The sequence below is a fragment of the Salmo salar genome, chromosome ssa15, assembly GCF_905237065.1.
Source record: "Salmo salar chromosome ssa15, Ssal_v3.1, whole genome shotgun sequence".
NCBI lineage: Eukaryota > Metazoa > Chordata > Actinopteri > Salmoniformes > Salmonidae > Salmo > Salmo salar.
In genome coordinates, this window is record NC_059456.1 from 91,989,900 (window position 1) to 92,015,255 (window position 25,356).

A 25,356-nucleotide genomic window follows, 5' to 3' on the forward strand; every position below is an offset into this window, starting at 1 on the left:
GGAAGTGGGAGAGGTCGAAACTGGGCCGATATAATTTTATCATCGCAATAAATGTTTCTGTTCCCAAAATTAGAATCTGTTACGAACACAGTGCACTAAGTTTTATACACTTAGTGCTTTGCCGAAGACCAAAACGTCATAAAATGTCGTCATAATATATGCACTAACTGTTTCGAATGGGACGCATGTGGACGTCTTTACCCCATCCTCCCCTCCTTTTCACTGTCAATGTTTTGGTCCTGAATTCTCTTTGCTTGTGTGATAGGCCTACTACCCGCAGCAGTGAACGCAGGAGCCTAGATATGTTTCTACCACAAAATCTAGTCATATCTATCCTTTGATTTCAAGGCAGTTGGCAAAGAGCTGGATACTCTCTTTCATAATTAGGGATTCAAATGATTGCTGCAATCAGACTAGTCCCGACTGCTGCCCTGATTCTCAGGCAATCCCCGTCTTGGTCTAGCCCGCCCCTCCGGTTGAATGGGATCCCTCCGCATCAGTTCGACAATCGATTCTCTGCTGTGAACGTCGTCTGAAATCGGTTATAATTTTGGGGTTTACTTCGATGACTGAGTCTGTGACATTTTGTCGTTACATTCGATGAACTATTGCCCATCTCGTAAATAAACAAGCAACGGCAATACATTGGTACTCGTCAGGGTAAGTGACTTGTTATTTTTGTATATGATGAAACCAATGATTGAACATAAACAATGTATCCGGGCCGTCAAGTTGCATTGAAATCAAATACGTTCTGAACACAACATTGCCGCAATGCTTCTAATAAAGCTGATGTGAAATAACTCCCTGGATCAGGGTGTTCGGGAGGGTCTTTCTAATCCAATAATTAATGTCTTAATGATAGTAGGCTAAGTGTTGCCTAACATTTTACATAGTTATTAAGTACCTAGTTTTATTATTGGGACAAAGCTATGGAACGCTATTGACCATCACATTATTGGCTCTTCAAGTAGCTACATTCATGCCAAGATATGTCAATCAGCAATACACTAGTCTGTGTGTGTGAGAGAAAGAGAGAGATATGTAATAAAGTGTAGCTATATAGGCCATAGAGCTCTCACTAGCTCTCTGCCGGTGGCTATAGCCTACTTCTAAACTATGGGCTGTGTCATATGCTCAGGATTAGTGTTCTCCTACTCAAGATGAGTCAACAAGCCAAATATTGACACTTGATGAAGCGTAACATGTCTCATTTCAGTTTTTGAACATATATGTTTTTTACTTATTGAGAATGGCTATGACTAAGGACATAAAAAAACTGGTTTCAGTGTTGACTATTGGGAGTGGTATACACTTGATGAAGTAATAGGATCACCTTGCCCCATGGCAATTGTATTTATTCAACACAGAGTTGCCATAATCCTAAAACACACACATACACACTGTACAGTATACATTCACTTTGTTTCCACCCCCACTGAGTGTTATCTTGTACCTTTTTATCTATCTGAAGTCTAGATAATGTATGAACAAACAAAGCCAAAATCTCCACTGGAATTGTCTCTCCAGGAATTCACTCAGTTAATTTTAGAATCACAAAGAATTTAACATTTCCCAAGGAATTATATTTTTGTTTAGAATGTGCAATTGAATTGGCCAGTACATTGTAAACTGTGGATGATTAGATGAATTGAAGGACACATCCTTAATTGAATATGAATTATGAACCACTCAGTTTCTGTAATGATGAGAATATGTATCTGTTTCTGCATTATTGAGGAATTCTGTTGTTCGGCAAGAGCATTCTGAAGCTATTAGTCTCTGTATAGGCTAGCCTATATCCCTTCCCAAAATCTGCTCCTCTGTCTCCAAAAATCTGACACGCAAACCAAACGTATGCTCCAAGGAGATTTAGTTCTAATGTCCAAAATCATACATGATGATGAGAAAAGCACTGCAGTGTTTTAGTCACACAATTTCAATTAAATGTGTTTATTTTGTACTAAAACAATGGGAGAATTCAATATGATTTTGCTGCTTTCTTGGCAGCCATGCTCTCTCTCTCTGCAGGTCTTTTCAGATGGCCTGTCAGTCATAAGTGTTTTATCAACATGCCTAACTGAATCTTCCCTGGTTGATGTAGGCGCCATTGATAAAGGAAATGCCCCTTTGAATCCTTCGAAAGAATGTCCCTCAGTGAAACCTCTGGAACTTTGTTGGCTCCAATGAGATCACTGCAAAGTGGCAGAATGTCCTGTTAGTTGGTGGATTGACCCCTTTGTCCCCCTATATACTGAAGCATTCTTTTTGACAGAGTAGTACACTACACTGGGCCTGGCAGGAGTCAATGACTCGCTTGTTTCCAAAGCCAGGCGTCCAAGCCTTGAGAATGATCTGCCTATGCAACAATTGTGACTGGCTCTGTTAAAATGTATTTGTGCACTTAATGGAAAGGGCATTTCGAGGAGCCTTGTAGAGCCACTTGAGGAGTGACTATTACTATGAATAAAGTTTTGACCCTATATTGCTACCTTGAATTTGAGAGTTAACCATATTTAGCTGTAGGAGGCAAATACAATGAAAACAGAACAGGCTAGTTTGCCAGCAAATGTCATTTCAACCGAGTTATCCCGGTTTCCTTCAGGTCAGACGAGGATTAATTAGCGTAAAGTTCTAACAACTTAATTGGCTATAATATTATGAGTAGGGGGGCTGGTTCTTGGGCCCAAGGAATAGGATTGTAGTGATGCGGGATGGTGAAAAGAAAAACCCACACACAAGCGTAGACACGTGCTGTGTTGTTGGTCCAAGTAGAACAGCACAACGTTCCCTGATGGCTTATTGAGGAGTTCTTAACAAACAAAACACTTATCTGATGCCAACAATGCCTAGAACATTCTCACTTCAATTTGGCCTTTGGATTTATAATTCACTTACAGCACTCACTGCAGTTGTATTGGTACTTTGGCCGGCTGGCGCGAGGACTGCGACAGCCTCCCACTGAACTCATTGAATTTTTCATGTGGCAGACGTACACACCAAACTTATGTTGCTTTGTCTGGCCCAGTTTTAGTACTAATTAGTGCCCAGTGATTTTGAAGGGCAGCCATTTTAATGGTGGGGGGGAGGGGGAAATCCCACCTGTTCTCTTTCTCTGTTGAAATGGGCTTTGTTTGGGGTAGTTAATCATAAATGGTGGAAGAGGACAACTTATTTTTCAAGAGAGCCCTGTGAGTCCTAACCCATCTTCAGGGCGTGGACGTATGCATATAAAAGGGAACCAGACTTATGACCTGAAGTGTACAGTATTATCAAGTTTCACTTCCAGGTTACAGTCAGCTGAGCAGTGAACAGCCCGCAGGATGTCACATGAGTTACATCAGAAGATTTACTTAAGGGTAACTCCATATGTAAAAGTCAAACCAATGTTAAATCGATATTGTTTGTGTTCAGCTTAGAAACCACTGTATATGATAATAAGCAGTCACTCACCCAGCCCTCTCTGCATGCAGCTATCTGATAGCAGTCACTCACCCAGCACTCTTTGCAAGATACAGTTGAAGTCGGAAGTTTACATACACATATGTTGGAGTCATTAAAACTCGTTTTTCTACCACTCCACAAATGTATTTTTTGGCAAGTCGGTTAGGACATCTACTTTGTGCATGACACAAGTCGTCATTTGTCCAACAATTGTTTACAGACAGATTATTTCACTTATAATTCACTGTATCACAATTCCAGTGGGTCAGAAGTTTACATACACTAAGTTCACTGTGCCTTTATTCCAGAAAAGGATGTCATGACTTTAGAAGCTTCTGAAAGGCTAATTGACATCAATTGAGTCAATTGGAGGTGTACTTGTGCATATATTTCAAGGCCTACCTTCAAACTCAGTGCCTCTTTGCTTGACATCATGGGAAAATCAAAAGAAATCAGCCAAGACTTCAGAAAACAAATTGTAGACCTCCACAAGTCTGGTTCATCCTTGGGAGCAATTTCCAAATGCCTGAGGGTACCACGTTCATCTGTACAAACAAAAGTATGCAAGTATAAACACCATGGGACCACGCAGCCGTCATACCACTCAGGAAGGAGACGCTTTCTGTCTCCTAGAGAAGAACGTACTTTGGTGCGAAAACTGCCAATCAATCCCAGAACAACAGCAAAGGACCTTGTGAAGATGCTGGAAGAAACAGGTACAAAAGTATCTATATCCACAGTAAAATGAGTCCTATATCGACATAAAAAAGGCTGCTCAGCAAGGAAGAGCCACTGCTCCAAAACTGCCATAAAAAAGCTAGACTACAGATTGCAACTGCACGTGGGGACAAAGATTGTACTTTTTGGAGAAATGTCCTCTGGTCTGATGAAACAAAAATAGAACTGTTTGGCCATAATGACCATTGTTATGTTTGGAGGAAAAAGGGGGAGGCTTGCAAGCCGAAGAACACCATCCCAACCGTCAAGCGTGGGGGAGCTTTGCTGCAGGAGGGACTGGTGCACTTCACTAAATAGATGGCATCATGAGGGAGGAAAATGATGTGTATATATTGAAGCAACATCTCCAGACATCAGTCAGGAAGTTAAAGCTTGGTCGCAAATGGGTCTTCCAAATGGACAATGACCCCACGCATACTTCCAAAATTGTGGCAAAATGGCTTAAGGACAAAAAAGTCAAGGTATTGGAGTGGCCATCACAAAGCCCTGCCTCAATCCTATTGAAAATTTGTGGGCAGAACTGAAAAAGCTTGTGCGAGCAAGGAGGCCTACAAACCTGACTCAGTTACACCAACTCTGTCAGGAGGAATGTGCCAAAATTCACCCAACTTATTGTGGGAAGCTTGTGGAAGGCTACACAAAATGTTTGACCCAAGTTAAACAATTGAAAGGCAATGCTGCCAAATACTAATTGAGTGTATGTAAACTTCTGACCCACTGGGAATGTGATGAAAGAAATAAAAACTTAAATAGAATGATTTCTGCTATTATTCTGACATTTCACATTCTTAAAATAAAGTAGTGGAAAAAATAAAGGATTAAATGTCAGGAATTGTGAAAATCTGAGTTGAAATGTATTTGGCTAAGGTGTATGGAGACTTCTGACTTCAACTGTATCTGAAGCCCTGTGGCTGGAGACATTTCAATGGAGTATCTGATTGTGGTTCATTGAGTGGAACAGAACAGAGGAGGGACTGTCCTCTCATTCCTCCCAGGGTTCCAGGCTACTGAAGCTAGTCACTTCCTGTTCTGGCCTAGCGTGCTCTGTGAACAGTGTGACCGGGCCCATACATCTAATCTCAATCCCTCCACTGTTGCTTGGGAGTAGAGACGGGAGGGTTATCAGTCGAAAGGTCTTGTTTGGATTTTCTTCTCACTCCCACCAGTTCTCTTGACAAGAAAAGGCTCCTTTTCATTCAGAAAGATGTCTCTCTGTGTCTATGCAGTCACAGCTGGGCCACTAAGTCAAGTTATATGACTGCATGACTGCTTGCTGATTGCTTCCTCAGGGCCAAGGCTGACTTGAAAAAGAGACTCCTATCTCAATGGGACCCGCCTGGTTAAATAAAGGATTAATTCATGTTGATATTCATACTCATCCTCTTTGAGATGCTGGACCAGCCTTGATCTTTGTTCCTCTCAGGGTCCCCTGCCTGAAAATCACTATATTGAAATGGGTTTTATGTAAATGTTGTATTGACAAAATGACCCCCTCAAGTTGGACTTGCAGGCCTTTTCCCTGCAGATGTAGTCTAATTGAAGGCACAACACACAGACTTTTTGTGTTTACTGATCTGAAGTACCATGTCATTATGAGTACAACAGGATGTAGGTAGATGACACGATCTCAGATTCTGTCATTTTCAAGGGAATGGAAACACACAATTCTCATTTCTGGATTGAGAGTGTGTAGGAGGTCTAGGAATTTATTCAGCAATGCTTGAAGAGTAGCCTATTTTTTTTAAATTTTACTTTTATTTAACTAGGCAAGTCAGTTAACAGGTTATTAAGAACACATTTTTATTTACAATGATGGGCAGAACGCAGATTTTTACCTTGTCAGCTCGGGGATTTGATCTAGCAACCTTTCGGTTACTGGCCCAACGTTCTAACCACTAGGCTACCTGCCGCCCCTATCCATCTTAAACTAAAAACCTTTTCCACTCCTCATAGTCCTCACATGGAGGTCAGGCAGGAGCAGTTTTCCTGGGTGGTGGCCGTAGTCCCCCCTGATGCTTATCTGTGTGAGTGTGAGAGCTGCTCCCTGGGGTCCTTTTCTTCCTCATCAGTCTTGTCGAGGGTGCAACAGCGTCTCTATTTCCTAAGGTGGCTGAAAAAATTCTGCATGCCGCCCTGGGTCCTCTCCAAATACTACCGCTACACCATCGAGAGCGTCACGACCTGGTACGGGAATTGCTCCATCCACAACCGCAAGGTCCTCCACCCGCCAGCGGGTGGTGAAGACGGCCCAGTACATCACTGGGACCATGCTCCCACCCATCCAGGACATCTACTTGAAATGGTGTCTGAGGAAGGTATGCAGCATCATCAAGGACCCCACACACCCCAGCCTTGAGTTCTTCTCTCCCTTAACGTCGGGCAGACCACGCTCAAAAGTTGCTTAGGTCACTCGTTTTGCCCATTCTAACATTCAAGCGAACAGTAACTGGATGCCTGTCTGCCTGCTTTATATAGCAAGCCACAGGCACGTGACTCACTGTGTGTAGGAGCAAACCATTTTTGTGTTGGTGTACCTAATAAACTGGCTACTGGATGTACATTCATACAGCTGCTACCAGACTTATATTATACTGCTCAATATATACACTTGTAAATATTGGACTATTAATTGTCTTATCTTGTATTATACTTACGCTAAAATGTATTATTATATTTTACTGCCATTTATACTGAACAAAAATCTAAATGCAATATATTCAAAAGCTGTCCAGAACTTGCAAACTGCTATTTATACTGTTCAACATACCTTGTGTCAATTGAAGCTTATCCTCAATACTGACAACTAAACTAATGGTGTTTTCTAAAGCAAGAAATATACCTCTGAACCTTTCACCTATTACTACCTGTCAGGGCAAGGAGATTGAGACTGTAACCTCATATAAATATCTTGGAATTTTAATTGATGACTGCCTCTCTTTTTTAAATTGCATATTCAACAACTTACAAAAAAATTGAAGCTGAAATTGGGATTTTATTTTAGGAATAAGGCCTGTTTTTCTTTTGAAGCCAGAAGAAGGCTAGTATCAGCTACATTTATGCCTTTACTAGACTATGGGGATATTTTATATATGAATGCTTCCGCTCAGTGTTTGAGATCAATTGACACCCTTTACCATTTCACTTTGAGATTTATTTTAAACTGCAAAACCCTTACGCACTTTGTATACCAGGGTTGGCTGGCTTTCTCTAGTCACTCGTAGGCTCAGTCACTGGTATACTTTTATTTACAAAGCCATTTTGGGTTTACTACCTTTTTATTTGGGCATTTTTATTGTTCAGAAATGTGGTGGGTACTCTCTTCGTTTGCTGGACTTTATCCTGCTAACTGTTCCAAATGTCCGAACTGAATTTGGTAAAAGGGCTTTTATGTACTCTGCGCCATCGTCTTGGAACGCCTTACAAAATACTTTTAAACTGGAAGAACTTGTCCCAATTGGTATTTTTAAAGCACTGATGAACGATCTTGAGACTGATGCCCTGACCTGTCAGTATTTAAAATTTGCTGTTTTTGATTGTGTTATACTCTTGTGAATTCTATGGTTTTTACTAGATTACTTGTAGTTTTTCATGTTGTTTGTCTCTAATTTTTGTAATGACTTGGTGCTGCCTATCTTGGCCAGGATGCTCTTGAAAAAGGGCCCAATGAGCTCTTCCTGGTTAAATAAAATATGCAACAATTTCAAAGATTTTACAGAGTTACAGTTCATATCAGTAAATATAAATAACTTAATTAGGCCCTAATCTATGGATTTCACATGACTGGGCAGGTGTGCAGCCATGGGTGGGCCTGGGAGGGCATAGGCCAACCCACTTGGCAGCCAGTCCCACCCACTGAGGAGCCAGGCCCTGCAAATCAGAACAAGTTTTGCCCCACAAAGGGCTTTAATACAGACAGAAATACTCCTCAGCACCCCCCCCCCCCCGAGGTGAAGATGCTGGATGTGGCGGTCCTGAACGTACTGTAATATTTTCTAAAACGACGTTGGAGGTGGCTTATGGTAGAGACATTAACAATAAATTATCTGGCAATAGCTCTGGTGGACATTCATGCAAGTCAGGAAAGGGGGATACCTTGTCAGTTGTACACCTTAATGTATTCAACTCAAATGTGTCTTCGCATTTAACCCAAGTCAGCATGCCAATTGCACGCTCCCTCAACTTGAGACATCTGTGGCATTGTGTTCTGTGACAACTGCACATTTTAAAGTGGCCTTTTATTGTCCCCAGCACAAGGTGCACCTGTGTAATGATCATGCTGTTTGATCAGATTATTGATATGCCACACCTGTCAGGTGGATGGATTATATTGCAAAGGAGAAATGCTCACTATCAGGGATGTAAACAAATTTGTGCACAACATTTGAGAGAAATAAGCTTTTTTGTGCGTATGAAATATTTCTGGGATCTTTTTATTTCAGTTCATGAGACCAAAACTTTACATGTTGCATTTAATATTTTTGTTCCGTTTACTTTCTTCGTATTCTTATCTGTTATTTCTTATTGTATTTTCGAGAAGGAACCTGCAGGTAATCATTTCGTTGGATCATGCGTATCCTGTACATTCGACTAATAAAACTTGAAATTTGAATTGTGTGAGCTGAGCAGCCATGCCCTGTGGACTGGAAGCTGTACAGCTACTGCTACAGCTGCATGTTCTGTCCTGTGAGGAGGGACCACATGCCTGGGGTGTATTCGTTAGTGCCCACTGTAGCAAAACATTTTGCAATGAAAAACAACCAAGTGTTTCTTATTGAGTAAGACCAGGTAGTTCCTCCCTGTTTGTCTGTTTCCTTCCATTTAGTGCCGAATGAACACAACCCTGCTGTCCTCTAAGCAAAGGAAGTTTACCCTGGTCTTCACCTATGAATGGATGAAATCGGTTCATTGATGGGGCCCATCTCCCTAAAATCTGTTATGAAAATGCTAGCCTCAGCCGAGTACCCAACAACCGGATGTTCTGGTTTTCAGGGGAAATGAAAAGAGAGCCTGTGACACGACTTCCGCTTTTGGATGTTAACAAAGCCAACACTCTTAACTCCTCCTCCACATTTACTGAATTGGTGCAGAAGAGAACCTCCCCTGACAGTTTAAAAAAAAATGTTCTTCTTGTAAAGACCAGTATGTAGGGGATCTAGTTTCAGGCCTTTCTTTTATGCCTGCTACGTTAGGTTGTGGAAATACTAACCAAGGCGTGGAGGAGACCTGTTTATATTTTAATGATCATGCGTGACGATCACATTTGTTTCATGTAGGGAGGGCCTCAGCTGTTGTTTTATTGTCATCTTGTTTATCTACCACTGGCTCTGCTGGAGAAGCATTCCAATCTGTTACAAAGTGCTGAATCTATTGACAAACATTAGAAAAGTGTGGTTCAGCATCTACACCATCAAATGTAGCCATATTGGCTTCCCCCTCCCCCAAATATGTTCATTGTACAGGTCCCATTGGTGCAGTTACTGGCAAGAGAATAGGTCAGGGCTCTCCAACCATGTTCCTGGAGAGACTACCTTACCGTCCTGTAGGTTTTCACTCCAAACCTAATCTAGCACACCTGATTCTAATAATTAGACATGTATAGCTTAATCTTGGTGCAAATCTATAATGAATGTTTGTACTTTTGTAGAAAGGTCATTTATGTTTTTCTGACCTCTTCTATTCTGCTTAAGGATAGTTCTTGTCTCACTGAGGAAGTGCTCTTGGCAGCCTCAAAAAGGGAAAATATGAAGGAAACTTTTAATGTTTCCAGACAAGTGACGAACCAAACACTGTCACCTGATTCAGTCGATTCTAAATCCAAACATCCACTAGCCTAAGGAAGTCTGTTGACGAGAACAACAATCAATCTTCTTTTGGTTTAGTACTGCTTATTGGTTTCAGGAATGGAAATTAACGTTTTTCCTACTCTAAGTTGTTGTGAAACGTCCCTGGCTGACGGTGCGGGATGTTAGGATGTTCTGTGATTGAATCAGTGGCCAGTGGCATCATGAACTTCTATCCACGTCCTGGGTGTAGGGTGCCTCTACCAGCTCTCAGAACATTCCTCGTATGGTGTGTGAGATGGAGTGGTGTCAGGACTTGTCTCATTCTTCACTCTGCATTCCACAGACATGACTGGGGCTCACACTGATATCACAAACCTGAGTGTACAGACACCTGAGAGTACACATGCAGACATGCACATGCAGTGTTCCCCTAGGAGATTTTCCAAAAGCAGTGGCAAAGTTAGTGTGTGTGTGGGGCGTGGACAATGGGGCCATCTTCTTGGCCACAGAGACAAAATGGTGCTGTTTTAATGCACATGTTCTGCAATTCTACACATTTTGCCATGGGGCTTAGAGAAAATGTGCAGTTTTAAAGATAATTTCCTGCAATTCTACACATCAGTGACGCAAACATTATAACAAAATCAACGTGGGACCCAAGCCATTCAATTTTTTGGATTTTTGATTCTCCCTGACTGCCTAGTTTTTATGTTGGTGATTGAGAACTAACAAAGATGGTCTTATTTAAAAATATATGCTCCATTACTTTTCCACATACTATATACTGTATATCTTATGGAGTGGTGGCAACGATTTAGCAGGGCGGCTCGCTACTGCTAAAGGAATATAGGGGAAACACTGACACGTGTGTGTGTGTGTGTGTGTGTGTGTGCGTGCGCACAGACACACACACCAAACCTCTTCAATACACACACCTGCTAGTCTCATTCCTCATACCTGTAATGGAGACTCTAATATTTGGACTTGTGTTTACACACACATGATTATGTTTAGAGTTGCTGTGAACTGCCATTTTACATCCATATGGTTTTCTGCTGGGGCCTCAGATTTCAGAGGTACATGGAGTTTTCTTAAATGGTAACAGTACTAGGCACTTCTGCCTAAATCAGACATTAAACAGTCAAAGCCCTGAGTTGGTGGATGCTAGCTGCTTAGAAGTTCCCTCTTTTTAAAATAAGATTAAAAAGAAGGGTCATTGACGGGCTAGGTTATACTTCAAAGCATCTCGGTACTTTGTGTAGGTTTTTACACAGAGATTTTGACTGGTTCTCTTCTTTATTATCCTAGTTTCTGCCTCTGACATTTATGAGCTAGAGCGGCGTTTTTGAGACGAGGGCAGATCCCGAAGGGGCCGGGTCTTTTTTTTTTACAGAAACTTATGTAGAGTCAAAGTGTTTGGTTTGAGCTACAAACTATTCATCTATGAAAAGCTGAGACTCTCACAAACACGCACATTACATTTACATTTAAGTCATTTAGCAGACGCTCTTATCCAGAGCGACTTACAAATTGGTGCATTCACCTTATGATATCCAGTGGAACAACCACTTTACAATAGTGCATCTAAATCTTTCAAGGGGGGGGGTTAGAAGGATTACTTTATCCTATCCCAGGTATTCCTTAAAGAGGTGGGGTTTCAGGTGTCTCCGGAAGGTGGTGATTGACTCCGCTGTCCTGGCGTCGTGAGGGAGCTTGTTCCACCATTGGGGTGCCAGAGCAGCGAACAGTTTGGACTGGGCTGAGCGGGAACCGTGCTTCCTCAGAGGTAGGGGGGCCAGCAGGCCAGAGGTGGATGAACGCAGTGCCCTTGTTTGGGTGTAGGGCCTGATAAGAGCCTGAAGGTATGGAGGTGCCGTTCCCCTCACAGCTCCGTAGGCAAGCACCATGGTCTTGTAGCGGATGCGAGCTTCAACTGGAAGCCAGTGGAGAGAGCGGAGGAGCGGGGTGACGTGAGAGAACTTGGGAAGGTTGAACACCAGACGGGCTGCGGTGTTCTGGATGAGTTGTAGGGGTTTAATGGCACAGGCAGGGAGCCCAGCCAACAGCGAGTTGCAGTAATCCAGACGGGAGATGACAAGTGCCTGGATTAGGACCTGCGCCGCTTCCTGTGTGAGGCAGGGTCGTACTCTGCGAATGTTGTAGAGCATGAACCTACAGGATCGGGTCACCGCCTTGATGTTAGTGGAGAACGACAGGGTGTTGTCCAGGATCACGCCAAGGTTCTTAGCACTCTGGGAGGAGGACACAAGGGAGTTGTCAACCGTGATGGCGAGATCATGGAACGGGCAGTCCTTCCCCGGGAGGAAGAGCAGCTCCGTCTTGCCGAGGTTCAGCTTGAGGTGGTGATCCGTCATCCACACTGATATGTCTGCCAGACATGCAGAGATGCGATTCGCCGCCTGGTTATCAGAAGGGGGAAAGGAGAACGCACATGTAACATGTTTTGCTCTATGACGCTTACAAGCTACATGAGTCATTTGAAGGGAAGGGGATGTTCTACATACGTGTAGATCATAGGAAATCCCAGGACATAGTGTCTATAATACTGTAATAAGCTCACATAGTTGCTGTCACAAACTCCAAACTCCACACAGTTGGATAATTGGATATTAATTTCCCACTGAGAAAACAATTCATGTTTCTTACAGCATTCATATAAATGCACTTTTATCATATTTTTGCTTTGGCTGACCTAATTGTTTTAATTGACATTTGCCAATGAAACTCATGAATGCAACTATTTATGTCAAATTGTTTTGAATTCTATTTGTAGCCTTGGTTGTCCTGAAAAGAAAACGGTAAAACACTTCATTGTGAGGCTGGATCAATAAAAGTCAGATACATTGAAATCCTATTTTTGTGGGGATTTCAGGACTGATGGGGTTAAGAGGATCTGTGTGTTTTCCCAATACTTAGTGTTGTCTAGTTCAATAACATTTTGGAAGCTGGGAAAGTTTTTTTTATTTTTTTGTCACATGCCATCATAGGTTGTGGAAGGAATTGTATTATTTTATTTCCATTTGGAAATCTCCTGAAAGGATTGGAGAGGGAGGGAGAGAGAAAGAATAGGAGAAAGCTAAACCCTTAGAGGATTCTATGCTCTCTATCTACTTGTCCCTCAAACATATGACCATATTTAGATGAAGGGAAGAGCTGGGAAGGAGATGTGATCGTTTGGGGGTAATGGCAGAACAACATAGGGTACCCAAACATTACACAGACTTCCATTAAGGCTTCTAAGATTCAAGTGTGAAGCTATGGCAAAGCAGATTTAAACAATAAATCAACCATTGTATTGTTAGTCTAAATATTCCATAGTGGAACAATATGGAGCTTCTTATGGTCTCTATAGAACATAATACACATGCAAAGGTCACTGCAGTGCAGTCCCATTGCTGAGGCCCAGATGCTTAAAGAGACAGTTCAGTTATAGATTTCGATGAACCATCCCTTTAAGATCCTTTACTTTCAGGCAGGAGAAAGTGACTTAGGCTTCGGTTGCTTGCTTCAGTCTCTATATTTATCTGAAGATATATGGCCAAGATAGCAGCCATGAATCGTGAGGCCAGGAAACCGAACACGCTTTTGTAGTAACACGGTTTCACAAGATAACTGGAACCTAACCAACTGCTCTTTATAACTGTCATTTCTCACATATAGGAATGGCACAACTGCTCTTATAACGGCTACTTCGAAGCTGTCCTTTTACACAACAAGATGAACTGCTGTCACACCTGCCCAGTGACTTCCTTACTGTTAAACAGTAGCCTCTGCAAACTATAATCTATTTTAAGGCTTCACTGCTGCTCTGAAGCTGTCCACAGTTGTTTTTGTTTGCTACCTTTTTATTAGTTCAGCAGTGATTATCACTTTTGCACCCTCGGATTTATCTCTTTCATAGTCTAAACGGTGTACGCATCATCAGAAACAGAAAGAGTTGTTATATGTAGCAAATCCACATCCCAAACTTGTGTAAACTAACCAAGTTGAAGCTGATGAAAGGATCTTATTTCTCCATGTCTGTCTCTTAAGAGCCTCTTATAAGCCACTAGGAATGGTACAGCACAGTCTGGGATGGGATAGGTTTAGGCCTATGGCTCAGTCAGTCAAAGTTGCGTGGGAAACGGTGCTGTTTAACATGTGATTTGACATGCCCACAGAGGTCTAATCTGTGGATGATTCACACACACAGCTGATGTTGGACTTGTTTGTGATTCAGATCAGATGGGCCAGGCTGGGCTGGGAGGCTCACTGCAGGGATGAAGTGAGACTGGTTTTCTGCACTCTGCTAGCTCTGCTCTGCTCTCGTCTTGCCACACTCTCATGTTGTCACAGAATAGTTTTAATTGTCCTCTACTGACTTTGCTATGTCTCTGAATCATGGTTGCAGGGAGTGTGATAGAAGTTGCTTTTCTCTGCTCTCACTAGACTCTCATTTTGTCACATGATACTTTGTGATTAAATATTTGATGTGTCCTATATAGAGGTCGACCGATTATGATTTTTCAACACCGATACCGATTATTGGAGGACCAAAAAAGCAGTTGCCAATTTTTTATTTTATTTGTTGTAATTGTCATTATATATATATATATATATATATATATATATATATATATACTGCTCAAAAAAATACATAGTTGAATGTGCTGACAACAAAATCACACAAAAAGAATCAATGGAAATCCAATTTATCAACCCATGGAGGTCTGGATTTGGAGTCACACTCAAAATTTAAAGTGGAAAACCACACTACAGGCTGATCCAACTTTGATGTAATGTCCTTAAAACAAGTCAAAATGAGGCTCAGTCGTGTGTGGCCTCCACGTGCCTGTATGACCTCCCTACAACGCCTGGGCATGCTCCTGATGAGGTGGCGGATGGTCTCCTGAGGGATCTCCTCCCAGACCTGGACTAAAGCATCCGCCAACTCCTGGACAGTCTGTGGTGCAACGTGGTGTTGGTGGATGGAGCGAGACATGATGTCCCAGATGTGCTCAATTGGATTCAGGTCTGGGGAACGGGCGGGCCAGTCCATAGCATCAATGCCTTCCTCTTGCAGGAACTGCTGACACACTCCAGCCACATCAGGTCTAGCATTGTCTTGCATTAGCAGGAACCCAGGGCCAACCGCACCAGCATATGGTCTCACAAGGGGTCTGAGGATCTCATCTCGGTACCTAATGGCAGTCAGGCTAACTCTGGCGAGCACATGGAGGGCTGTGCGGCCCCCCAAAGAAATGCCACCCCACACCATGACTGACCCACCGCCAAACCGGTCATGCTGGAGGATGTTGCAGGCAGCAGAACGTTCTCCACGGCGTCTCCAGGCTGTCACATCTGTCACATGTGCTCTGTGTGAACCTGCTTTCATCTGTGAAGAGCACAGGGCACCAGTGGCGAATTTGCCAATCTTGGTGTTCTCTGGCAAATGCCAAACGTCCTGCACGGTGTTGGGCTGTAAGCACAACCCCCACCTGTGGACGTCGGGCCCTCATTCCACCCTCATGGAGTCTGTTTCTGACCGTTTGAGCAGACACATGCACATTTGTGGCCTGCTGGAGGTCATTTTGCAGGGCTCTGGCAGTGCTCCTCCTGCTCCTCCTTGCACAAAGGTGGAGGTAGCGGTCCTGCTGCTGGGTTGTTGCCCTCCTACGGCCTCCTCCACGTCTCCATATATACTGGCCTGTCTCCTGGTAGTGCCTCCATGCTCTGGACACTACGCTGACAGACACAGCAAACCTTCTTGCCACAGCTCGCATTGATGTGCCATCCTGGATGAGCTGCACTACCTGAGCCGCTTGTGTTGGTTGTAGACTCCGTCTCATGCTACCACTAGAGTGAAAGCACCGCCAGCATTCAAAAGTGACCAAAACATCAGCCAGGAAGCATAGGAACTGAGAAGTGGTCTGTGGTTACTACCTGCAGAACCACTCCTTTATTGGGGGTGTCTTGCTAATTGCCTATAATTTCCACCTGTTGTCTATTCCATTTGCACAACAGCATGTGAAATTTATTGTCAATCAGTGTTGCTTCCTAAGTGGACAGTTTGATTTCACAGAAGTGTGATTGACTTGGAGTTACATTGTGTTGTTTAAGTGTTCCCTTGATTTTTTTTGAGCAGTGTGTATATATATATGTATGTATGTATATATGCGCGCGCACACACACACACACACTTGTAATAATGACAATTACAACAATACTGAAGGAACACTTTTTATTTTAACTTAATATAATACATTATAAAAATCTATTTAGTCTCAAATAAATAATGAAACATGTTCAATTTGGTTTAAAAAATTCAAAAACACAGTGTTGAAGAAGAAAGTAAAAGTGCAATATGTGCCATGTAAAAAAGCTAACGTTTAAGTACCTTGCTCAGAACATGAGAACATATGAAAGCTGGTGGTTCCTTTTAACATGAGTCTTCAATATTCCCAGTTAAGAAGTTTTAGGTTGTAGTAATTATAAGACTCTTTCTCTCTATACCATTTATATTTAATATACCTTTGACTATTGGATGTTCTTATAGGCACTTTAGTATTGCCAGCCTAATCTCGGGAGTTGATAGGCTTGAAGTCATAAACAGCGCTGTGCTTCAAGCATTGCGAAGAGCTGGTGGCAAACACAGGAAAGTGCTGTTTGAATGAATGCTTAAGAGCTTGCTGCTGCCTACCACCGCTCAGTCAGTCAGCTCTATCAAATATCAAACAGACTTAATTTTAATACAATAAAACACACTGAAATACGAGCCTTATGTCATTAATATTGTCAAACATAGAAATACGAGCCTTAGGTCATTAATATGGTCAAATCCGGAAACTATCATTTCGTTATTCTTTCATTGAAATACGGAACCGTTCCGTATTTTATCGAACGGGTGGCATCCCTAAGTCTAAATATTGCTGTTACATTGCACAGCCTTCAATGTTATGTCATAATTATGTAAAATTCTGGCAAATTAATTACGGTCTTTAGGAAGAAATGGTCTTCACACAGTTCGCAACGAGCAAGGTGGCCCAAACTGCTGCATATACCCTGACTCTCTGCTTGCACAAAACGCAAGTGAAGTGACACAATTTCCCTAGTTAATATTGCCTGCTAACATGAATTTCATTTAACTGAATATGCAGGTTTAAAAAAATATACTTGTGTATTGATTTTAAGAAAGGCATTGATGTTAATGGTTAGTTACATTGGTGCAACGATAGTGCTTTTTTCGCGAATGCGCTTGTTAAATCATCACCCATTTTGCGAAGTAGCCTGTGATTCGATGTTCTAGTCTTTAATTTCTATGTTGGTGTGAGTATGGTTCCCAATTGGAGGCAGCTGATGATCGTTGCCTCATACTTAGTGTGGTCTTTTTCCCACCTGCGTTGTGGGATATTGTTTTGTTTAGCGCTATGTGCGCTACGAACGGCACGTTCGTTTATTTATTTGCTGCTTTGAAGTTTCACTAAAATAAATATGTGGAACTCTGCCTTGGTCCACTCATTATAACGAACGTGACAGACAAGCTAGTTAAACTAGTAATATCATCAACCGTGTAGTTTACTAGTGATTATGTTAAGATTGATCGTTTTTTATAAGATAAGTTTAATGCTAGCTAGCAACTTACCTTGGCTCCTTGCTGCACTCGCGTAACAGGTGGTCAGCCTGCCACATTGTCTCCTCGTGGAGTGCAATGTAATCGGCCATAATCGGCAACCAAAAATGCCGATTACCGATTGTTATGAAAACTTGAAATCGGCCCTAATTAATCGGCCACGCTGATTAATCGGTCAACCTCTAGTCCTATAATGAGTAACTTGACTGAGTAATCTGTCTGTGCCCTTGAGCAAGGCACTTAACCCTAAATGCTCCTGTAAATCGCTCTGCATAAGAGTGTCTGCTAAATGACTAAAATAAAAAAGTTAATGATTAAAGAAAGCAAAAGGAGGAAAGTAGGGAAAGATGAAAATGGTGAGAAATATCAAACCTTTTTGTTGCTTGATGTGAAGTTAACTTTGAGACTTCAACATTCTCTTCTGTTTTGGTTCATTCAGCACTCCCTCCCTCCGTGAAGCTCCTCCCTCCACGACGCTCCTCCCTCCACGACGCTTCTCCCTCCCTCCACGACGTCACAGGAACTGTCCTCTAAATGAATCCCCTCCTAATACAAAATGGCCTAGATATTTTAGAGTTGAGCCTCAATTCCAAAATGATTTCATATGTGTTGCAGTGAGATTAGGCACCGGGCATAACTGGCCTTTAGAAAAACCATGGACCTGGGAACCCTGCCAGACCAGTGGCTCATTTGTTGATTTTCAAGTCGTAAATATGTAACCTGCCTGTGGAGGGAGAGGGTTTTAAGCCCAACCAGCCTCAGCCTTTTTTGAGAGCAGTGTGACTTTTTTATCGTAACACTGACTGGATGTTTTGTTTTGAAAACGGTTAGTGATATGAACTTAGATTGGGTAAAGCAGAAGTATCAGTGCTGCTGACACACACACACACTTGAACAGTGGAAGGGATCAGGACTCACAGGCTCTGATCCTATTAAGAACCACAGTACAGTAGTCTCCTAAGAGTGAAAATGAAAAAAGGATAAAGGCTGTGTTTTTCTCTTTATCTGAGAAGCTTGCTACCGTTTTCTGCACGTTTCTCTGACAAATAAGTGTGAGCGTACAAGTGCATCAGAGCCGTTGCTTGTGGAATGCGGGGAATCACCTCCATGGCAACGGCTGGTGTGTTCTGTGTGGAGAGGTAAATATTGGCTCCACTCACTCCCCATCCTGACCGGGTGTCTCTCAGTGATTGGAGAGCAGAGGAGGGTCTCTTTCTGGGCTGACAGCCCTGTTGTCCTCAGGTCAACACTCACTAGCAGCCACTGTCCTCCTCTCCCTGTGGGTGGATGTTTACCTTTGGCCCTTCCAAACATGGGAGAGCTATTTGGCTTTAAGTGTTCCTGGTTTGACTTGATATACACACACTATCACATGAAAAGAGTTTTAACACGCTCAAGCTTGTTGTGTTCAATGGTGTGTGTGTGTGTGTGGATGGACTTCATTGAAACTACACAGAAATAATTAGCCTATTAATGGCTTACTGAATAGGACGCGTGCATAGTGGAGGTAGGCTAGGTCCTGTTACCGAGGTGTAGGTTGGCTGAATCGAATAGAGGGATGTGTAAACACTGCGTGACATTTAACCATTTCAAATAAAATAGAAATTATTACGTGCTTCGTAGACTAACAGTGCAATGCTTACTTACGAGCCCTTCCCAACAATGCAAAGAGGGAATTTCTTTTTAGAAATAGTAGAAAAATCTTCTTGTTTGTGGGGAAAATAATGAAAAACCCACATTCTGTAACTGAACTTTAAGGGCTATGAACGAGAGCAGCTCTCTGTCTGAGCAGGATAAGCATGACTTAAGTTACTTAATGAATTCTCTGACTGAGTCCAAGCTCTGTGGAGTCTGTAGGAGAGATTTACTGTCGGGTGCCTGCCCGTATTTAGCACACTGCAGCAGATGGATTTGTCTAGGCAGGATGAGATATGTGCTCGGCTGCAGTAGCTGCCTGCAGTGAGTGTTCAGACCCCCTGACTTTTTCCCACATTTTGTTAGGTTATTCTAAAATTGATTAAATTGTTATTTTTCCTCATCAATCTACACACAACGCCTCATAATGACAAATCACAAACAGGTTTTGAGAAATGTTTGATACTTAATAAAAAAATATAAATCACATTTACATAAGTATTCAGACCCTTTACTCAGTGCTTTGTTGAAGCACCTTTGGCAGTGATTACAGCCTCGTCTTCTTCGGTATAACGCTACAAGCTTGGCACACCTGTATTTGGTGAGTTTCTCCCATTCTTCCCTGCAGATCCTCTCAAGCTCTGTCAGGTTGGATGGGGAGTGTTGCTGCACAGCTATTTTCAGGTCTCTCCAGAGATGTTCGATCGGGGTCAAGTCCGGGCTCTGACTGGGCCACTCAAGGACATTCAGAGACTTGTCCCGAAGTCACTCCAGCGATGTCTTGGCTGTGTGCTCTGGAGCAGGTTTTCATCAAGGATTTCTCTGTACTTTGCTCTGTTCATCTTTGCATCGATCCTGACTAGTCTCCCAGTCCCTGCCACTGAAAAACCATGCTTCACTGTAGGGATGGTGCCAGGTTTCCTCCAGATGTGATGCTTGGCATTCAGGCCAAAGAGTTGAGACTTGGTTTCATCAGACCACAGAATCTTGTTTCTCATAGTCCGAGAGCCTTTAGGTGCCTTTTGGCAAACTCCAAGTGGGCTGTCATGTGCCTTTTTACTGAGGAGTGGCTTCCGTCTGGCCACTCTACCAGAAAGGCCTGGTTGGTGGAGTGCTGCAGAGAGGAAAGGTTATCCTAGCACCACAGAAGAACTCTAGAGCTCTGTCAGAGTGACCATTGGGTTCTTGGTCACCCCCCTGACCAAGGCCCTTCTCCCCTGATTGCTCAGTTTGGCTGGACGGCCAGCTCTGTAAAGAGTCTTGGTGGTTCCAAACTTCTTCCATTTAAGAATGATGGAGGCCACTGTGTTCTTGAGGACCTTCAATGCTGCAGAAATGTTTTGGTACCCTTCCCCAGATCTGTGCCTCGACACAATCCTGTCTCGGACAATTCCTTCGAACTCATTGCTTGGTTTTTGCTCTGACATGCACTGTCAACTGTGGGACCTTATATAGACAGGTGTGTGCCTTTCCAGATCATCATGTCCAGTCAATAAAAACATCTCAAGGATGATCAATGGAAACGTGATGCACCTCAGCTCACTTTTGGGTCTCATAGCAAAATGTATTTATGTAATTAAGGTATTTCTGTTCTTTATGTTTAATACATTGGCAAAAAAAAAAAATCTGTTTTTACTTTGTCATTATGGGGTATTGTGTGTAGATTGGTGAGTTTATTTATTTAATCCATTTTAGAATAAGACTGAAAAGTAACAAAATGTAGGAAAAGTCAAGGGGTCTGAATCCGGTCCTTTAAAATGTATTGTAACCAATTTTGTTCAGTTACATCTAGTCCTGACTCCCCAGATGGAATGTCATCACGGCATATCCAAATGCAATTACGGAATTGATGTTGATAATCTGGGGAGAATGAGCGGCTGGATTAGGACTGCGATCGGTGGGCAGTGACGCAGGGAGGGCCAAGGCCAAAGCCTCCCACTTTTCCTGCTTTCCCTGGAGTAATTACATAGAGAGCATTAAGATGAAGGAATACTTCTAAGGCCTGATTGAGGCTGGGTCTGAAAACTCTGTCCTTGTTTTCAATTCCTCTCAAAGTGCTTTGGAGGAGGTCAAAGGTCCCTCCCTCGGACCTCATCCAATTAACTTTGAGCATGCAATGGAGGAAACAAGGACTGGAGAAAGCAAGGATTTTATGGTTAGTAAACTTTTCTGACACAGCCCCACTGGGGTGTTCTATGATGCTAGCTAGATTTACTTAGGATTCTATAAAGCTAGCCAGCTTCAGTTAGCTTTACATTCCTTCTCCGGCTTCATCCATGTTATGAAGGTGGATATTGATCATCCAGCTGCCGTCACATCCAGTCAGGCTTGTAACTGCACTTGCATGTCACACGTGGATAAGCCCAGCGAGTCAAATGCTGAACTCTTCATTGATCCAATGCTGAGGAAATTACCTTGATAACAGCATTTTCAGCTGTTAAATGCAACATCAAAGCACGTGAATGCATCCAACTGGTATTTACGACTTCACAAGTGGTAAATTCCCACCTTCCACTTGGTTACGAATGCAGCATTATCCCCGAGTTACCCTGCCCCGGAGCAGGTTAGTTCTGAGGGATTCGTTGCCACTTTCGTGTCAACTGTTATCCCGATTTGGGTTGAACTCAGAGGATTTGGTGAGCTAACTCCATCTCGTGTCATAGTACACCCCTCAACTTTAATGCGGCCTAGTCTTTGTTCACTTGATGCCCTCCCCCTACGTTTACGTCATTTAGCAGACGCTCTTATCCAGAGCGACTTACAGGCGAAATTAGGGTTAAGTGCCTTGCTCAAGGGCACATCGGCATATTTTTCACCTGGTCTCCTCGGGGATTCAAACCAGAAACCTTTTGGTTACTGGCCCAACACTCTTAACCGCTAGTCTACCTGCTCCCACTCAACTCTTCTTCTCTAGAAGTTGATGTGTACCTTCCGCCTAAATAAGAACATTGAGCAAGGACATGAAACCTAACCCTCAGGGATATTTTACCGAGGATCCGATTGGTCGATTCTTGATCTACAGTACCTCAGTTTTTGATATGTTTTTCTCTGAATTTCATTCTTTAGCATCCCTGTTGAGTATACCTGTGGCTCAGACTTGTCTCCAGCTGATAACGATGGTAGTAGCCTGGGATGCAGGTCACATGTTATGTAACAGGACAGAGTCATTCTGTATGTTGATTTGTTGTCTAGAACCTGTGTGGTTAGATGTACTATAAGTTGCATGCCAAGAGAAGGAAGAGGCACATCTAGAGTACATGTTTGTTTCCTGGCCTGATCCTAAAAGCCTCAGTACAGACTGCAGAGCTGTCCAGGGCTCCAATGCATACAGCATATTAAAACAATGTTTGACGTCTGACTCATGCAAATGCAATATAAATGTGATGGCCATCTCGCCAACCTGTTGTTCTGTCACAGGTGTGATGGGAGGACTCACTACGGAAGGAAGGTTAGTGGATAGGATGGAGCTTTAATGTCAAACCTCACCACTGATGTCAGACTGACTGTCACAGCAAGGCCACAATGACAGCTTTTTTTGGGGGGGGGGGCTCTCTTTGAAGTTCTGTCTCTATTTTCCCACAGGTGATTCTCCTTTCACTGCAATGAGAGTGCAATACTACGTAAATATTGGCTTAAACATTTCCACTGTCAACACCCTATCATCATTATAGTTGGCTATAGGGTTTCAATCTTAGCCTGAACAAATAGAAACAAGCCTGTATGCTGTTTTATTACTTTCATAATATAAGAATGTGCCATATGCTATTTTCTCCAATGCGACTTACAAATGTGCATACAAATTCATTTGGGTGGCCCCAGCGAGAATCAAACCCACAACCCTGGCGTTACACAGGAGCAATATTCATGAGTAAATGAAGACTGCTTGATGATGAAAAAAAGGGGATTCACGTTTACTTTACAGAAACATTAACTGAATTCATCAGGGAAATGTTATGAATGTGTTATTGAATTAATAGGAAATGTTCAGACAAAGAAGCGATTTAATGCACAGTCTTAAATAGATGAATGACACAATAGCCTTTTGAATTGTCTCAGTTTCACTTTCTTATTCAGAGATTAACATTGTTATCCTTTCAGAAGAAACATAAAAATGAGAGTGGGGGGGAAAAAAAACGGAATATACAAAAGACAACCCGGCAGCTAAATTAAAAGATGATTCCCCCGTTCAGCCAAAGCCCATGAGACTTGAAAGATTTTGTATCCGTTGCTGGTTTCTTGTGCATAATTAAGCAAATCCATCATCCCCCCCCCCCCATGCCTTGTTGCCAGAGGGATTTTGCTGGGTTTATTTCTGCCTTGTAGTGGGTAGAGCAGGTGCTGAGTGCTTAGTTACCTCAGGCTTATTAGACCCAATAAGGCACAGACTAGACCTGGTTTATCATCACAGAAAGGCAGAATCTGGGTGGTATAGTTCTCGCTCTCTCTCGCCCTTTGTTGTCTCTCTCTCTCTGTCTGTCTCGCTGCCTCGCTCGCTCTCTCTCCCTCTCTCTCGCTGTGTCTCTCTCTCACGCGCACGCTCTCTCTCTCTGTGTTTCTGTCTCTCGCTCTGTCTCTCTCGCAGTCTCTCGCTCTGTGTATGTCTCGCTATCTCTCTCTCTCGCAGTCTCTCTGCCTTTTTTTTCCTTTTCCCGCCCAAACATGGAGGTCGCTTCATGACTTTAATGATACATTTCCATAATTCCCGGTGGCTGTCATCTATGGAGAGGCGGTGTGTGAAGAGAAGATTTTGGTCGACCTCAGTCCATAGCAAGCACAGTGTCTTGCGCATGGGCACAGTGCAGCCTGATTCAAACCATACAGTAGGGCCAGCACAGTGCAGCCTGATTCAAACCATACAGTAGGGCCGGCACAGTGCAGCCTGATTCAAACCATACAGTAGGGCCAGCACAGTGCAGCCTGACTCAAACCATACAGTAGGGCTGAGCCAGCACAGTGCAGCCTGACTCAAACCATACAGTAGGGTGTGAATTAGGCATATTGTGTTTGATTGCAGGGTTTGCTGTGAGTGTGAGCTGACAATAGACTTGTTTGTTTGACCGGTAGTGTAATCGAGGATGGGTGGAATGCCCCAGAGCCATGACTGAGACTTTACTCAGCTGACTGAGACATGGGTAGATGTGGTCAGGTCTGACAAACAAGCTCTGTCGGACTTTTGTTTTGGAGTATTGTGATCGAACACCACTGGCTAGATATTAATGGGATGAAATTCTGTTTTATTTTACGGAAAATAGGGAGAAAAAAATGTAATCACATGGTATTTTAAGCAGCTATTCATATTGGTATAGTCTAAAGCTGATTTAGTATTGAGAAATAACATGGTTTCAGCATATTCACAAGCTGTAATGAATATTTAAGCAATAAGGCACGAGGAGGTGTGGTAATGGCCAATATGCCACAGCTAAGGGCTGTTTTATGCACAACGCAACGTGGTGCCTGGATACAGCCCTTAGCCGTGGTATATTGGCCATATATCACAAACCTCTGAGGTGTCTAAACGCTATTATAAACTGGTTACCAACGTAATTAGAACAGTAAAAATGTATGTTTTGTCATACCTGTGGTATACGGTCTGATATACCACAGCTGTCAGACAATCAGCATTCAGGACTCGAACCACCCAGTTTATAATGATAAATAAATACCTGCGACATATCGTTCAAATAACAACTCCATCATAAAAGTGCCAGTTGTGTGAAATATGAAGGGTTTATTTGATGGAGTGAGATGGGAGAGGAAATGTGTTATTAACCGTGCAACCATTCTAGTGGATGAGACACACAAAAGACACAGACCAGTTTGCTGTGCCACCCGTCCTCTTTGTGTCTGCCTGAGTGTGCTCTCTAACCTGACCAGACTGTTAGCTACTTTACAGTAGAACTATCCCGTTGTACAGCCATACCCTTGGGGGACATATCGACCGCCTCTCTATCCTCATTGACCCCCTCTCTCTACCCACCAGCCCCCCTTCCCTCTCAACAACCAGCCCCCTCCCACACCCTGACGCCGGCTGGGCTAGAAATGTAATGAGCCCCGCTGGTTCAGCTTTTCTCCCTCATGAAAAGTGTCTGTGTGCGTGTTTGTGTGTGAGAAAGATGGAGGATGGGC

The 25,356-nt window shown here is 42.9% G+C and overlaps 1 protein-coding gene across 4 annotated transcripts in view; it reads left to right on the top strand.

Annotated features, from left to right (window-relative positions):
* Nucleotides 1-207: 207 nt before the first annotated feature.
* The window catches only part of LOC106572626 (proto-oncogene tyrosine-protein kinase Src), a 40,469-nt gene continuing 15,320 nt past the window's right edge, over nt 208-25,356 (top strand). For 3 of the 4 annotated variants that reach the window (XM_014146977.2, XM_014146976.2, XM_014146978.2), the window contains exon 1: nt 210-660. The gene's annotated coding sequence lies outside the window, so the exon portion shown is untranslated. Of the gene's footprint in view, nt 661-25,356 lie in introns of all 4 variants that reach the window. The other variant, XM_014146975.2, reaches the window with a different exon arrangement.